Genomic DNA, 18,743 nt, shown 5'->3' with positions numbered 1-18,743 from the left:
TACAACATTTCAGTGTTAGATTAGCCACCTTATTCGCCGGAATTGCGCCGTGCGATTTCTACCTCTTTCCTTATGTCCAATCTGTATTAAAAGGAACAAGTCTGTTGAAGCTGTCCGCGCGTCCTGAAGGATCTGATAGTTATATAATATTGAAGGTGATAATAAATAAATGAACATACCATTGAAACAAAATATTTGATATCGTTATTAAATAGCTACACCTCGTAGTATCTTGAATTTTTGAGGCTAAAAGTATCTTTTACTTTGAATTAAATATCCTGCTTTTTTTAGGTCGTACAAATTTGCCTAGTTTATTAATGCAAGCGCGTCTCAAAGCCAAGAACCAGCAGCTTTAAATTTCGTTATTCACCAGTGTGGAAGCGCCATCTATTTTCAATTAAATTCAGTAAGATTTGAAGAATGGGAAGAAGGAAGGTGAGAGGGAATAAATCGCAACACAAATAACTCGACATAGTATCTTGTACTTGTACTTTTTACATATATATAATAAGAAAGCGTTTTCGACTACGATTATCAATAACCTTAATATTTCTATCAAGCCTTAGTTTAATTATTGCTTTTTCAGATTAATGTGAGATTAATGTTTTCTACTAGAAACATTGAAATTTGAATCGCCGCAATTTTTAACTAATTAATTCCCAGACGATAAATACATGAGTATTCGACAGCTCGGAATATATTAAAGTTAGTACACTTTGATGTTTGAGAATAAGAAAAATACGTGAAGAAGAATTGCCAATTAGATTATTTCTCTTTCAGTTGTTTATGTTTGAGGTTAGGTTGAATTGAATTGAATTAGGTTTGACTAGTTCAACGTTAGATTATTGCTTTTCTTTTTCTGAATTCTGAATATTATATTTGTATATAATTCTTTATTCTTAATTGTAACGAAAAAAGTGTAAAAGGAGTGGAAACGATCCAACCAAAAAAAAGGGGGGAGTAATGAATTAAATATAACTTATATTGCATATTGAATATAGGCGATTCCATTTAATCTAAACTAACTCGAGCTAGTTGACATTGCACATACAGAGTGTTTTATGTAAGGAGCGCTTCAATTATCTCGGAAACGGCTTGTAGATTTTTATAAATCTAAAGATCTGACAAAAATGTAAATACACCATTATACCGTCCGTATCAGAAGACCCTTGCACACAAAAGTTTATGAAAATCGTCGTTTCCGAGATAATTGAGGCGTTCCATACATAACACTCAATCTGTATAATGAGAAAGAACCTAACGAAAAACATTTTTTTCATCTAAACACAAACGGTATAGCTTAATATGAAAATGTAATGGCTTTAATCTAAAAAATTATATACTCGCACATACATAAACAATAACATTATAAATATATAACAATATAAATAAGAACATTGAACGAACGAATGATACAACTGGCAAATTTTTCAAATTTATGATAGAAAGGAGATAAAAAAACGACTAGAAAAAAGTCATTTTATGAAAATTCTTACAGATTCCAACCAGGATGTTACTGTTGTTATGGAAGTCAATATATTTTCAATGTGAAAGCGAGCTCCAATATTCACTTAAAAGAAAACCATTCAAAAATTGAATGAATAGAATCCAGTAAAAAAGAGCGTTGAGAAAAACGGCTTCAGTGCCATATCTATTGTATGTAAAAGTGAAAAATAGGAATGATTGTAAATTGTATTAATTCAAAACATTTTCCACAAAGAATTCGATAAAAAAATGATAACGTGCAATAGAATCGTTGATTGATAACAGAGGTAAAATAATTTGTAATGTAATCGTTTTTGTTGTGTATATGCAAAAAAAATTCTTAAGGCCGCTTAGCATAATGGAATATAACGTACAAGCATTGTATGCAAGTCTCTGTAAACAATCAAAGTAAACAAATTCCTAACCTTAAATATTTACTAATATTTTGTACATAGTTTAACAATGAAAATAACAAAGCTAAGTTTAACGAATAACAGCTGATCTGCATGCTTTTGCATTGTATTGCACGTTGTATTGCATCATGTCAAGCGGTCTTCAACTAGTTTTTAATTGCTCTGGTGCCTTATCTACAACTATCACATAATCTAAGATTTGCTAAGAGAATATTAACGAAAATTACAGTTCTCACTCTTGTCAATTAATTTTCAGAATTCGATAAAATAATAATGTGTCATGTCACAAGCGAAGTCAAAATTTATCAGTAATGCATTATTTTCACACGAGTTTTATACTGTAGTGACGCCATCTCGTTTTCTTACTCTAGTGACGTCATCTCGTTCTCTTACTGTAGTGACGCCATCTCGTTTTCTTACTGTAGTGACGTCATCTCGTTTTATACTGTAGTGACGTCATCTCGTTTTATACTGTAGTGACGCCAACTCGTTTTCTTACTCTAGTGACGTCATCTCGTTCTCTTACTGAAGTGACGCCACCTCGTTTTCTTACTGTAGTGACGTCATCTCGTTTTATACTGTAGTGACGTCATCTCGTTTTATACTGTAGTGACGCCAACTCGTTTTATACTGTAGTGACGCCATCTCGTTTTCTTACTCTAGTGACGCCAACTCGTTTTCTTATTCTAGTGACACCATCTCGTTTTCTTACTCTAGTGACGCCATCTCGTTTTCTCACTGCCATTTGTCAAAAAAAAATAATTTTATATAATTTTCTCCTTCTTCGACTAGAACTTAGTTGACTGGAGGTTAAACCTACTATCGTTTAGTATTTATGATGTTGAAACCAAGTCTTTCCAGCAAATGAATCTCCTCGTATTGCCGCAAAAGTCGTTGTAAAATAAAAAATTTGATAGTATCACCGCTAATTTTAAAATCTTTTGCCGAATTCAAGACATACAACTGCAAGTGTATCCTCTCAAGTATATTAGAGAGGAGAGCGCCATCAAAAACTCTATTCACATGAACCTTAAAAATTCATGATGTAATCTCTCAGTTGAACTATTCTGTAATATACCTCTGGAAGTTTGGTATCATAAAATTACAACTTGAAACTTCTCAACGACGCGAATACAGAAAACTCCCATCGTTGTGTTTCCCCATTTTGCCAAAGATATTCCTGAGCTTTAAATTTTATACTGAAACAACAAATTCCGAATGTTTCCACTCTGAAAGTGGCACTGAAGAAATTACTGCAGAGATTCTCTAACAAAAGAATCAACCAGAAAATATAGGGTGGGAATTAAATTGTCTCAGAGTTTTCCGATAATTTTAAATAAATTTTCAATTACGAACGCGTCGAGCCATAGATATATTTTTAAAAGTAAGGAGATTTCTCTATTTCGATAAACTAATTTGATTAAATTTCATTCTGTTGTCATTAGAAGGAAGCTTACATTTTTTACTGGATTTGATTACAGTGAGTATTTTCAATGAGTCTCTCCTCTTGAAAAATTCAATTAAATTCTGTTCTTTCATTATTGTAGCAATATATTTTTAAATAAATATCAATTATTTCATAAAAAAAATTCTAAATCTCAATATTGATCAATTCTCTTCCTAAGTTTAGAGCGATGTTCGAAGTTTATACTGGTCCATGTGCACATAAAATCAGTGCACGTAGCTTGCAAATGCAATCGGTGTCTAAAAGGGAATTTTAATAAAATAAAGAACAGTCGCGTTAAATAGATTAGATTAGACAATCAATAGTTTCTTACAAAGAAAAAAATAAAAATTCCAGTTTCTCTAGCAAAAGATTTAAGTGGGAATTAAATTATCTCCGAGTTTTCCAATAATTTCAAATACATTCTCAATTAAGAATTATCTGGAACGCGTCGAGCCATAGATAAGTTTTCAAAAGTAAAAAGATTTCTCTATTTCCATAAACTAATCTGATCTAATTGATTTTCATTCTGTTGTCATTAGAAGGAAGTTTTCATGTTTTTTCTGGATTTAAGTACAATGACGAAAAAACGTATTTTCAGTGAGTCACTTCGCCCAAAGAAAGCCAAAGAACGATAAGTTCCAATGAAATTCACACGTTCGCGTGCAGTCCCAAAAATTTCCCATCTTAAAAAAACTATTTAAATTCTATACTTTCATTATTTCAACAATGTTTTCTATTTAAATAGGAATGAATTATTTCATAAACAAAATTATAAATCGCAATAATCGATTTTGTTGTTCAATTCTCTGTATCAGTTTAGAGCGATGTTCGAAATTTATACTGGTTCATGTGCACATGAAATCAGTGCACGTACCTGCAAGCGCAATCGATGTCTAAACGGAAATAATAAAGAATATTATCGTTAATTAGATTAGATTAGACATACTTTTTTCTCCCTTCAAAGAAAAAAATGTAAATCAAAAGTGTTCGGCGTCTGAAACCAAATGTATTAATTACGAATGTACCTGAATTCAAAAGTCGTTAATATAAACGTACTTTTAAACCAGAAACTAATAAAAAAACTGACTGGTTGTGCGCGTATGATGTAAGTAATTGTTTTTACTGTTTTCTGTGTTTATTATGTGGAAGCGATAAGATTTATTAATAAACAAATGATTCAATACATCTCAAATTGTAATACATTAGTTATTGATGAATTCATTTTCAAAAATCGTATTGATTTTCAATTAAAAACTTGTTTGCGAAGTATAAAAACTGTTGATCCTGTATTTTTTTAATAATAATAATAATTTATTGAATTGAGCTAAAAACTCAACCGCAATTTGCTAAGCTAGTTTGATGGTTTGATACCACAAAAAAAATATTTTTTTCCAGCTGACATTGTACACCACCAAAATATTGAATTATTTAGGGGGAAAATATGTGTATAGGCTTGAAGAAACTCATGAGTTTGTTGTAAAGCTATTGAAAAATATAGACAAAAATTTCAAGTCGAAATTCCTTTTCAAACAAAAGTTATAATCGATTTAGTAAGTGGCCTTCGGTACAGAGTCCTAAAACGCCCCGGATGACGTTAGACTGCAGATTCTGTTGCGCAGAAGAAGAAACCTCTATCCACATTCTCTCAAAGTGTGGGACATTGCAGAACTTCTAAGCACTACACCTGGGAATGTATGAAATAGGAATCAAAGATACCTGGCAGCTACAGCCTTTCAAGAGAAGTGCTATTAAAGGATCAGCTGTAAGCACTGAGGATCGTCAGTATCAGTAATTAAAAATGAAAGGTTGCATCATATTTATGACCAACTTTCGTCCAGTTATTTTGTTAATTGTTTCGAAAAATAACTGGACGAAAGATTTGAAATTGAAATATGCAATATGAAATATGAAAATTTTATTGTTAAATCTTCGTTTATTTTATGAATTTGTGTCACAGAAAGCTAGTGATTCGAGGTATTTATTATTTCAGTGTGTAATATGAATTTCATCATTTATCTCTAATATTCAACAATTCAACAAACGTTTATTACGCGATTTAATGAAGTTTTTGTTAACTAGAGAGATTTTCTTTGAGCGTGGTTCATTGATTTTTTGGCTGAATTGTTTTCTTAAATTATCCTAAAGATTGATTGAGGAGGGAAAACTCATTAAAAATCCATCAAGATGAGAGGAAACACCTACACAGCTTCCGATTCATACATATTCAAACAGCCACAAATAAAAAAGATTCAGTGGAAATAGAAACCGTTTTCTATATTTTTCTTTCCTCAAGTATACACTTAGTAAAACAAATAACGAGCTGCGAAAAAGACTTATTATTTCAGAACTTTTGAAAAGACACAGGGATTTAAGCGATTCGTGATTGTGTGTAGGCGCGAGCTGTTTTCAGTTATTCAGACTTCTCAGCTGATTGTTATTAAATTCTCAATTATGATGTTATATAATCCTAACCAACTTATTGGGCCCCCGTAAAGGCTATTTATTTATAGACTAAAATATCAAAACGAAGTAATAACAGGAAAAATCAAGAAACTACCTCCTGACATGTTCTCGCAACATAGACACAACAGTAACTGGATGATATACTAATAAAATTTCGTGTGTACTTATACCTAATCCTATTCAATTTCTCAACTTTTATTTTGAAATTATTTTTTTTTCAAATTTTTTTAAGGCCCTTGGTTTTGGCGCCCCTGAAGAATCGCACCCGCGTGCATTGCACATTTCACACATACGGTGCCAACTACCCACAACTAATATATAATTTGGCATCCTTTGACTATCAGACATTATTGAGTCATGAGCAATTCGATTGGTAGGATTTGTCTTCCAAATAGCGACGACGCGGCGTATGAGCAAATAATTTGGGAGGTGCACATCCAAAAATATCCTTATTTGGCAACCGTCCGGAAAGTACATACTGGGAAGTGTAACTTTTTCGGTCTACTCCGAGTAGGGTTGACAGGTCGCCAAATCTAATAGCCGGACAGACCAGTCAGTTTGACCATACATTTTGGTAGAAAGGCCGGATATTATTGAGGTTTTAGTGAATGCCAAATCAATCTTAGGTTGGTTAAACAAACAAATATTAAACAATGAAACAAAAGAAAACTTCGTCTCTTTGAGTTACACAATAAAATTAACTATTAAGAGCTCAGTTTTTCAAATTTCAAATTAAATTCTACAGCCAACACTTTGTTGATGTTTTTTGTAGATTGATGACCTATCAAGAAAAAAGCTCTTTCAACGTTTGCGTTTTGTCTTGGGGTAGCAATTTCTTATGTGCTAACAGCTTCTTGAAATCAACGGTTTCTTTGTTAATGTGCAGAAAACTTTTTAAATTTTGAAGATGGTAAAAAAATTTGCTATCGTCAAATCTGTCGTTGTATATATGTGATAGTATATATATATATATATATATATATATATATATATATATATATATATATATATATATATATATATATAGTATCGGAAACTTGTGAAATATTTTCTGACTTGGTATATTTAAGCATAAGTCATTTTCGGTAGGCAAAAATGTCGTTCAATTCTGACATTTATGTAATCCATTGTCTTAGAACAGTTTTCCAAAACCTCATTTACATGAAAGAATGAACAAATAGCCTTTTTTTAAGGTCTCGTGTAGTCGCCTGCGCTAGGCCACGCTGTTTGCGAAATGTAAAAAGCCTAACAAAAGTCGTTTAATTTGTCCAGACACGCAATAAAAAAGCCTATCTATAAAAGGATTAATCCGAACGCCTGGCAACGCTAACTTATTCCCAAATTGTAAATATAAGTCGAACATTGACACATTCTATTATGGCAGCCAGTATTTACATTGCAAAATGGACTTTTATACACGTTAGTTAGTTTCACTTCAAGTTTATAGAAATATTAATAAAGACGAGAAGTTATTTTTCGTTATTAATGGATTAAATCGATTTTTGTAAAGAATCCCGACTTTGAAAAAATATGTTTTTCTCTCTTCGATATATTTTCCCACCGATTTGACGTTCCAAAAGCCATAAATCCAATCTTTCACTGCCCGCTAACCTTTTTTTTCACATCATATAAATTTATCTTAGCTGCTGCGTATGTCCGTCGACAAGTTAAACTTCATAAATTCGGACGGATTTTATTTCTTTCACATAAAAAAAAATATGAAAGGACAGGTGTTGAGTTTTATCGATCAATTTAACACAAGCACTAACTTTTGTTTTTTGTTTTCTCTTTTTGTAACCCCGCCCATTTGCTAAATGCCGGATCTAGAGATTTATGTATTCGCATTTCGCGTGAATTTTATTTAAAGCTTTTGATGATTTTTTAAATATGCTTTTGTACCATATTTCTTCCAATTTTTTGTTCTCATCCACTGGAATTATTTTGCGGGTACTTGTTATAAGCTTTGTACATCTAAATTTCTATGAAATGCGAATAAGTATTAATTTAAACGAATTAAAATTCCGAGGTTTTTTTGTTCATGATGTATTTTTTGAAATTTAAACCTTCTCTTGAGGTTTTACCTATAATAGAATAGATTGTCTTTCAAATATTTACGTGAATTGATAAATGAACTACACATGTCTTTGTGATGACTGAGTTAGTTCTACATGATCTAACTAATTGCTGTAAAACGTCATTTAGCAAGTTAAAACAATTCAACCCTCAATGTAGTCGCTTTATTCAGCACTTTGTGACATTTTCTGTCTACTTGAACTCGATTCGAGTCGACCAAAAAGGCTAAATTTATTTTCTTCTTCTTCCTCTTTCAATAGGACCAGGTCCTGTTCAATCCTGTACGTTTGGCCCTCTTCCTGGATCTTCCTGAGAAGCTGAACTCCAGCTCCCGTACCACCTCTTTAGTGGTTTGCCTATAGGTCTACGTGTGAGTTTTAGTGCATTTTGCCCATCTGTCTTCTGGCGTTCTTTCTACGTGATCCCTCCAGAATCCTTTTCGTGCCTTGACTCATCTCACCACATCCTGTAGACTCAATTCTTCCCTGATGTCATCATTCCTTATTCAGTCCCTGAGGGTGACTCCCTTGATGGTTCGCAGTATTTTCATCTCTCATTATTCTATTTGTTGTCCAATTATGGAAATAATATTTAGGTTTAGTCTCCGTTTCAACGTTATTGTGATAGTTAAATAGTTTAACAAAATCAAGCTTCAATACATTATTATATTAAAAAGAGATGCGATAATAAGTAGGCATACGAAACCATAAGAAAGTCAAGAAAGAAATTGTAGAAACATGGAAACAATTCGTAGAGGAATTAGCAAAATATGAAGATAATAACAGTAGTAAAAACAAAATCAGAGCAATGAGAGGAAAAAGAAGAGAGAATAAGAAAGACAAGAGAGAAAAGAAACAATATTAGGGATGTGAAAAGAATTTTTGGAGAAAAAATCATTCTCAGAGGTAGGAAATTGACAATGGAAGAAGAATTCGACGATGAAGAGGAATTATACAACGATAGGACAAGAGAGGAAATCAAGGAAGAGGAATTGTTTTTTTGTTGATTTTCTTTGTTACTTAATCAGTGATTCATCTTCTTCTTCACTCTACCAGGTTGATGTAGCAATGAAGATGAAGCAACCGAAGAAAATATCAGGAAAAACGAGGATGGATATGATACGACAAGAGATAATTGCAGAGAAGCTCAAACAGGAAACAACAAAATAATTTGAAGCTGGTAAGGACATTGAAGCATCCCTAAACCTAATAAGAAAAGTGGAAGTAGCAAAAAGATATGAGAAGAGCAGGAGAGGAAAACTTGGCTACACCAAGTAGCACAGGGAGGGAAGAGACAAAGGAAAACAATATAGCAGATAAATGAAGCAGTAAAGGATCGGAAAAATCCTAATACTTTGGAGGTAGAAGAAGTTTCGATTCAAAAGGCGTTATTAAGTCGATAAACGTAGTCATTGATTCATTATCCTATAATTTTTTTTAATCTGCTTTGAAAGGAACCCTTTGGTATTTTAGAATAATGTACCTTAGTTCAAACATGAGAATAAAGTAAATCAATTGATTGTAACAAACCAAGATTTATCGACAATTTAGTTACGGTATTTTCAGTGCCTATGCATGAATTTTTAACTACAAAATATTATTGTACTCTAATAGTTTGAGAAGGATTGTCCCAAATTTTTTGACCATACATGGAATTGCATTCAAAAAAATCTTTATTTAGAATGGAGTATGAATAGAACCGAGTATGATACCCATTTTTCGACAAATTTTATCATTTAACTGGAGTGTTATCCTTGATTTATCAATATGAACTCGACTTTAAAAAACTCCATGAGAAGAAATCAACTGGAAATAGGTCTGCGCTGCGAAGAGGCCTAGGAATATCTCCTCTGCGCGAGATTAATTTGTTTGGGGACATTCCTACAACCAATGGTTGGATGTATGACGAGTTACGCCATCTTATTGCACAGGAGAATCATGCCTTTTGAAGAAATTGTCGCCCAAATCGTCACTTGTAAAGGTCATTGGACTCGAGAATCTGCTATTATCTGTGTTAAAATTCAAGTAAAAATGTGCTTCGTCCAAGTTTCAAGTCAATCCATCACAAAATTGTTCGCGGTATTTCTGTACGCTTGCGCCTAGACAACCTTGGAGCGTTCTGGACTTGCATCTTGGTCTGTTCGCTTCTCTTACTCTGTGGCCGCCCCAGTTGTTTTTATTAATAGTCGCACCGCTTGCTTCGAGACGTTTTGCCCACGATTTAATTAAATTTCTACTTGGACAACGATTAATATTGTGTACAATCGAAATGGACGACAAGCAATCATGTGGAAATAATTGTTCTTGTTAAATTGTTTCGTTATTTCCTCGTGAAGGCATCCATCGTGACTGAATTTACAAGACTTAAGGAAACTTGCGAGTGCAGTCCCGAAGGATCTTCCCGAACGGTTCCTAAGCTACAACGGTTACAAAAGTGCAAATATTCATGACTGAGCCTGTATCTCGTTGTTTATTAACAACTATATTGCAAGGTATAACAATATAGCGGATACTTTTTATTCTAGTGTTTATATCGTTGTTTTTATCTTAAGCGTTTTTTATTTATTTTTTTCATCAAATTGTAAAACTGTATATGAGAAGCAACGTTTAATATTAAAACTAAAAACAAAAGGTTTTTTTAAAAATCCATAATGTAGAGAAAGTATTTTTAATGAAATTGTATATTTCGTAAAACTTTCAACACACCCTATATATTCGATTCGTTGTTTTGAGTGGTTATCTCAAACCATATATGCGATCAATCACCTTCAATATGCCGGATTCTCATTTGTAAGCATGACACACAAATAATAGAAAAAACGAGATCGAATAAAGTCTAGCTATTCAACATTTTTTGTTTAACCGTTAAAATTTTCCTCCACACAACCAATTTACAAGTTTATTTCATGCAGATTATTTCGGCAATTAACTTTTCATGTATGTATAATTTGGAAAAAAAAGTATAACGCTCGTGGCATATTTTATTTTCAATCGCTGGATATTTACCTCGGATTTTGAAAATTAATATTCGTAGTAACATTTTGGATAATACCAATTGGAGGTGTGTATGTGTGTATCAATATTTAATGTGGTTTCCAGCTGAAAATTCAATGAAATGCCTTCTCTTAATTGGTTAGAAGGTTTATTTTTTCGATCCAAACTTTTCTCAAAACTTCAGAACTATTTAAACTCCACATACGCAAAAAGTTATATCTATTTTTTTTTTCGAAATTCCAGAATTGTTATACGGGCAGGGTACCATATTTAGAGCTCCTCGAGGAACATATCATGAGGCTACTAAACTAGTAAAGAGTGTCATTTTATCTTCTTTATTAATTTACTAGATGATTTATGAAATTGATTATGCGGTACTGAATACACTGTTTACACAAACACACACAATTACATTGTCTGACGCGCGTTTCGATAACCAAGTTATCTTCCTCAGGGACCGAAGTTTACTTCGTCGTTGTCGGAGCACACGCACGCATCAGAAGGATAGGATTTTCCGAGTGTGATTAAAAACATCTGTCCTCTTAGTGAAGAAAGGATCACAACTTTTCAAAGGTTTCCTAAAGAGTTATTAAGTAACGATCATAAAAAAGTGAAGAATAAAATTATTTTCTTGTATTTATTTGAACCAAACAGTGAACGTGAACTGAGAAAAGATGGTAATATACCCACTGAACATTGTCCAATGAATTACCATATGAAGAAGATTTGAGGAACCCAGCAACTTTACTATGAGTGTGAGATTATTCATCTTAAGACCAGAAGAGATATAGATCAGTAAATGGGGTGTTACTCAGAAATCTTTTAGAGTCATACTTGGAAAATCTTGTGGTGTTCTTGCAGTATGTGTGATGATTGGAGGTGATGACTAAAATTTGATTATTTCAAATTACAAGTATATTATCGATATTATTGATAGGAATACCTGCTTTATCGGTAGTTTGGCTAAAGATTCTTTTTGGATATTATATTTCGGTATAATAAGGACAGCTCTTATTGACGTGCATATCTTTGAAATCACAACTTGAGTAATGTTCATAGATATTTTTATCGTGCAGGTGTATGATGAGTTATATAATCTGAGAAGCCATCAATACTCAAACCAACAACGCTGGGACAATATTTGGAAAGAGATAGGAAGGAGGATGAACCATCCCAGTAAGCATTTATTTGAATGCTTTCGTTCATTTTATTTAATAAATTACACTTTATGTGATTCCTAAAATGTAATATTTTTAGATCATATGTCAATGTGTGATATTCTCCATTCTCCAGTCTATTCTGATTGATTTGATGAACCCAAATTGAGGGCTTTCTGGTCAGCTCATGCTCTTTCTCTTCTTCTTCTGCCAGCAAGCAAGAAACTATTATAATTTCTTCATTATCCGTACTGTAGATTTCAAAAAAATCAAAATTTTTATAATACACCAAGTCAAAAACCAAACGCACGAGACTTCCACAGCAGGATGCCACTTGAGCTCACGACTGGTAAGAGACCTCGGGATCGGTAATTTGTGAAGCTTACGTACCTGTGAGCGCAGCCGTCGATATAAATCCGGTCCGTCCCTTGCGAACGCTCCGTCCGATAACGAAAGTGTGTGACTACCTTAAGAAGAAGAACAAGAAATACCATGACCGGCTTTGGAAAAATCAATTTAGGGATTCGTAGTGATTATTGTACCCTGCATAAAATTGTTTAAATGCAATAAGTGATTTTTAAACTACATAAATAACGAATGAAGACTACATAGGCCACAATGTTTTCACATTTTCATTAAATGTTTAGTGAACAATTAAATTTTACCAAAATGACGTAGGTATTAATTTAAATAAATTTTACTGAGAACCTACAACAAAATCTAATATGTCAATATCGATGGTTTTCAATTTTCAATCGACAAAAATCGCATTAGGGCATTATTTTGATAAATAATAAACTAAATTGATAAAAACCACATGAATGTCTAATGGACATTGATTCTAAATGATTAAAATTTTATGACAGATAATAATACATTGTATCAACTGTACCAAAAAACGAGCAACTCTAAAAAATCTTGATTTCAAAATCAAGATTTGCGTTCCAAAAGAAATCAGTATGAATGAGTAGGTATTCCAAATACCTTTCAAACGAGGTGTCATAAGGTCTCATTTATATTATTGGTTTCATTTATTCAGTTTTTTTTTTTGTTCAAATGTTTGTGCAATACTTTGTAGTTATAACTTTCAATTTCTCAAATAGAAATGCTGGTTTGTTGTATTAAGTTACAGTACAGATCAATTCGATGTTTTGACTGTTTAAAAACGTTTTTATTTGAAAAGCTTTATTGTTTTTCAAAATATTCCCCATTAAGATCAAGACACTTGCATGTATGCGGTTGAACCAATCGTTGAAGTATTTATAGGATTCCGATTAAGGTACCTCCTCCAAAACATGTGATTTCAACGCTTTAAAAGCTTCTTCAGGTATACAAAAACGTTAACTTTGCAACGTATTTTTGATTTGCAAGAATAAGAAATAATCATTTGGTACCAAACTGTACGGCGGATGATCCATCAATTCGATGTTTTGACTGTTTATAACGTTTTTGCTTGAACTGATCTGTGACTTCTCGCATTGTCGTGGTGGAGAATTATTCGTCTTCTGCGATCGACTGTTCGAATACTTCTCGCAAACAAATGCTGATGTACCATTCAAAATTGACTGTCCTAGGTTGTTCTAATGGAACTGTTGCGACATGTCCAGTTATTCCGAAAAAATAGGCAACCATTAGCTTCAAAGTGCTTAGTGCACGAAAATATTTAATTCCAATTTTTTGACCAAAATCAATGTTGTGAACTCTTCTGATAACACGTCCTGATCATATTTACAATTAAAAATGTCAAAATTTATGATGACAATATCAGATTTGACATGTTCACATCGGTGTGGCCATCATAAGTTAAGTAGCAACCCTCGTACTACTTTTATTTTTAATTCTCTATGATAACAAAAATTTACATTAATAAAATATTCTCAATATTATCTAGGATTATTTATCGTTATCGTTAAACCTAGTGACAGATTGTTTATCAACGATATCCCTTTGAGATCGCATAAAATGGAGGCCGCTATCTTTTCCTGGAGGATTTTGCCTTGGTGGAAAATTGCCATGTTTCCATTATTTAAATTGATGTGTTGTTGTTTCTGGTATATAACTATAGATCCGAGTTTTATCGCTGTGTGCACATCGACGCGTCTAGAATCATTTGTATTTCACTATAAGAAGGGATCAACGACAGTGGAAAATTTACATTTGATCTGGCTCTATGGGACTATCCTTTTCGGATAAGCTGCCTTTATATATACACAATATATTTATTTTAATTAAAGTGAATGTTATATCAGTTCGTCCACCTCGTACTATATTTTTATTTCGGGAAACTTTTTGTTTTTCCAATAAAATGTAACTGGCGCAGTCTGCAGGATTGAAAAATTCGGGATTTTCAAACGGTTGGCACAATTCCAACTTTATTGTAAAAATGTTGCGGATATGAACGTTGGAAATAAACATTTCATTCTGAGTTGAGCGTTGAATTGAAGGACTTGATTGTGGAATGAAACGAAATTGTTTTTTATACCTCGGGGAATGTGATATAACTATATAATTGCCAGATAGCGATGAACACATCATTAAAACAGAAGTTCAATCAAATAAAAACACCCAAAACAATGAATGTAAAATGTCGTTGATTAAGTCAAAAAACTGATTTTAAGTACATTTGGGATATATATATATATATATACGAGTAAATAAGGGTGCATTGAGGACGTATCTGGACAGTCACAATGTTAAACACTCCGAAGAAATAAATTTTAATTGTAATGACGATGATTTTCAAGAATCCCTGAAAGATTAGTAAACAGTCAAGTTTTGCTGGTTTTTAACACTACCTTGTGATTTTGCTTTTTGTTTTGATGAAGTTTTATCTTCAAGTGAAGTCCTGAATATTGTCCTAATATTCAATAGTGTCGAAAATCCACTCTCACGCAGGTATGTATTTGCAAAGACTAATATTTCAAATCAAATTTTTCTCGTAAAAATAAAAAACGAATGGCACGTCACAATCATTTTAATGATTTTCCATGAGAAAAATTACGGACTGAACATTTTATATTTTCAAATATTCATTCTACATTTCATCGGGAAGGTTCACGACACGAAAGATAAGTAAAATGGATGCAGTTTCTTGTTCATTGAGCTTCGGGCAATACTTTTGAATTTGAGATTAAGTAGCTTCGGGGCGGTTAAAACGTTCCTCTCTTGAATAACTGAAATATATGTTATCGAATTTTCAGTTTAAGTACATAAATTTTCAAACATGGTAAATATTTATAAGATTCACTTCACGACGTCAAACTACTTTTGATAAATGCATTTATTCCATAGTAAATTCTTGGAACAGGTATAAGTCCAGGGAAATGAGCTCAGTAGTGAAGGCCGTCACCAATAGAGCTGCAACGCTTAACGTGTCCGTGAATAAAGACAGGGTGAATAAGTTGTGTAAGGTTCATGATTTTCTCAAAGCTAATTCAGAAAAAATCTCCAAAGAATTAGTCGGAGCTTCATCCCAGCTCGAGCTCCTAACTTTGGAGGTATTTGGAAGGCAGGGTTTAAAAGTTACAAGCAAGATTGAAACGGTTATTTGTCCATTGTTTTCCAATCTCGACAGCTCTAACTCCTGTACACTTTTTGATCGGAAGAAAGCTGCATTACCTGAGCTAGATATCACCAACTTGTCCGGAAATCGTTCGTCAAAAAGGACAAAAAACTACAAGCTGATTCTCAACATTATTAGAAGTTGTTAATATTAGCTATACTATGAAAAGGAAGAAAATGTTGTGTGTCACATATCTGTGTATATATAATTTATTACGACAATAATAAAATAATTGTCAAAAAACGACAATTTATGTGGAAGCTGAGTGAAGAACTATCATCGCCAATTATTGAACTTTCAACAAAGATTACTGTTGAAAGTATATTGAGTCATGCACAGCAGAAACAACGGAGATAAATGTTGGTTCCAGAAGATAAAATCGGAAGAAAAAAAGTGACAGAATCTTGTCATGTGTGCAATTCCTTGCACAATAAAGAGACGGCGAAAGATTTGTGAGAGCTGTGCTGTGCAATTAATCTTTTACAGTGTCTCAAATAATAGATTTAATGTCATTAATTATAAAAAAAGTGATTTTTCTTAATTTTTTTTCTAATAAAAATTAGTTGTATTCATTTGTAAAAACCATTTTCAGTTTATTGTTTATACCTTCTGTACTGTGGGTACTCGGGTGCCCGGTTGCTAATAGGGTGATGGCTGAAGTTTGAGCTTATTAAAAAAAATGAAAAGTACATAAATTAAATGTACCCACAATTTACGTTTTTCAAGTTTAAAAATCGACGATTCGAGAGCTTAAAAATACACCGCGTTGGGTACCTGGGAGTACAAAGTGAAATAATAATTATTGTTAAACAAATATTAGTAAAGTTGCGTATTTTGACACTCGAGTACAAACCGCGATCTGCAACTGACAAAATCTGAGCTTGAGGTGCGCTAAAAAGTCACGTTGGGAGGCAGATCATGGTGTATGGACATGAAACAACGATTCGACGTAAAGCTATGCGAAATTAGAGTTAATGCTGCAAGAAATAGTGTTTTCTTACCAGCAGTTAATAAATGATGTACAAAAATCCAGAACGACTACTAAGAAGGAACCCAGGGACTATTGGTTGCTGCATCGCTACGTTATGATGATTGTGGTAAACAAAAGTTAAAGTAGGCGCTAGTACTATACAATATCACGTCACGAACTTATTTGAGGTACTTCATGAAGCTCACGGAGGACGTTGAGAAGAACTTTCAACCAAATACAAAAATATTACACGTCATGATATTGAACTGTAGATCCACCTTTGTTTTATTTAATTTCCGTTGACAGGTAGATCTTATTGACTTTCAGTTTCAGCCAGACATAGAATAGAAATTTATTATGGTGTACCCAGATCATCTCACAAAATTTGTGATTCTCAAAACCCTAACGTCAAAAAGATCTCAAGAAGTAGCCTACAACCTAGTGGACATATTCTCGTTACTTGGATCGCCATATATATTACAATCTGATAATTTGCTAATAATGTGGTGACCAGGAGTTTTGGCCAGCATTAAAGATCGTGCATGGGAAGACCCGCCAGTCCCAAAGCCAGGGTATTGTCGAAAGGGCGAATCAAGATATCGAAAATATGCTGTGTACCCAGATCACCTCACAAAATTTGTGATTCTCAAAACCCTAACGTCAAAAAGATCTGAAGAAGTAGCCTACAACCTAGTGGACATATTCTCGTTACTTGGATCGCCATATATATTACAATCTGATAATTTGCTAATAATGTGGTGACCAGGAGTTTTGGCCAGCATTAAAGATCGTGCATGGGAAGACCCGCCAGTCCCAAAGCCAGGGTAGTGTCGAAAGGGCGAATCAAGATATCGAAAATATGCTGTGTACCCAGATCACCTCACAAAATTTGTGATTCTCAAAACTCTAACGTCAAAAAGATCTGAAGAAGTAGCCTACAACCTAGTGGACATATTCTCGTTACTTGGATCGCCATATATATTACAATCTGATAATTTGCTAATAATGTGGTGACCAGGAGTTTTGGCCAGCATTAAAGATCGTGCATGGGAAGACCCGCCAGTCCCAAAGCCAGGGTAGTGTCGAAAGGGCGAATCAAGATATCGAAAATATGCTGTGTACCCAGATCACCTCACAAAATTTGTGATTCTCAAAACTCTAACGTCAAAAGATCTGAAGAAGTAGCCTACAACCTAGTGGACATATTCTCGTTACTTGGATCGCCATATATATTACAATCTGATAATTTGCTAATAATGTGGTGACCAGGAGTTTTGGCCAGCATTAAAGATCGTGCATGGGAAGACCCGCCAGTCCCAAAGCCAGGGTAGTGTCGAAAGGGCGAATCAAGATATCGAAAATATGCTGTGTACCCAGATCACCTCACAAAATTTGTGATTCTCAAAACCCTAATGTCAAAAAGATCTGAAGAAGTAGCCTACAACCTAGTGGACATATTCTCGTTGCTTGGATCGCTATCTATACAATCTGATAATGGTAGGGACTTTGCCAATAATGTAGTGACCAGCTTGAAGGAGTTTTAACCAATTTAAAGATCGTGCATAGGAAGACTCGCCATTTGCAAAGCCAGGATAGGGTCGAAAGGGCGAATCAAGATATTGACAATATGCTTTGTACTGCGATGCAAGATAATAAATAAGTGAAGAACTGCGTTTCGTACAATTTATGAAAAATAGAGTTTATCATTTTGGGATCAAAAGAACATCACATGAATCTCTCTTTAACTGCAAACCCAAGCAGCTAGAAAAAGTAATAGAAAGCGCCCAAGTAATCAAATTATGCAAGGAAAGAAGTTTCAAAAAACATGAATAAGATAACAGTTGATAATGGACTAAATCAACATGATGAAGGAATGCTTAATGAAGAGATTTTGCAAATGCAAAATGTGTCGTCAAAAAATTTATACCAGCTGTGACCATGCTAGTAAAAGGATATTTGTTTCAAAACTGAAATTCCTATCGAAAGTAAAATAAACTCTAAAATCGATTAGTGTGACAGAGGATTGTTTTTATCGACATAGAACTTCTAAAGGCATTTTAAAGCAAGTATATGCGAGATCATAATTCACTTTATACCCTAAGAACTTACTTAGAATTGAAGATATTCCTGACCACGAAATTCCTCTCAGGTCAGTTGCATTTGCTCAGCCCAGTGGCAGT

At 33.5% G+C, this 18,743-nt stretch overlaps 1 protein-coding gene across 7 annotated transcripts in view; it reads right to left on the bottom strand.

Moving 5' to 3' along the window:
• Positions 1 to 18,743, bottom strand: part of LOC130446011 (hemicentin-2-like) — a 251,683-nt gene that overhangs the window by 78,899 nt on the left and 154,041 nt on the right. The gene's annotated exons all lie outside the window — the stretch shown is intronic.

Source organism: Diorhabda sublineata, chromosome 6, assembly GCF_026230105.1.
Source record: "Diorhabda sublineata isolate icDioSubl1.1 chromosome 6, icDioSubl1.1, whole genome shotgun sequence".
NCBI classification, from domain to species: domain Eukaryota; kingdom Metazoa; phylum Arthropoda; class Insecta; order Coleoptera; family Chrysomelidae; genus Diorhabda; species Diorhabda sublineata.
Note: the sequence above shows the minus strand (reverse complement) of the source record. Positions and strands in the feature narration are given on the sequence as shown.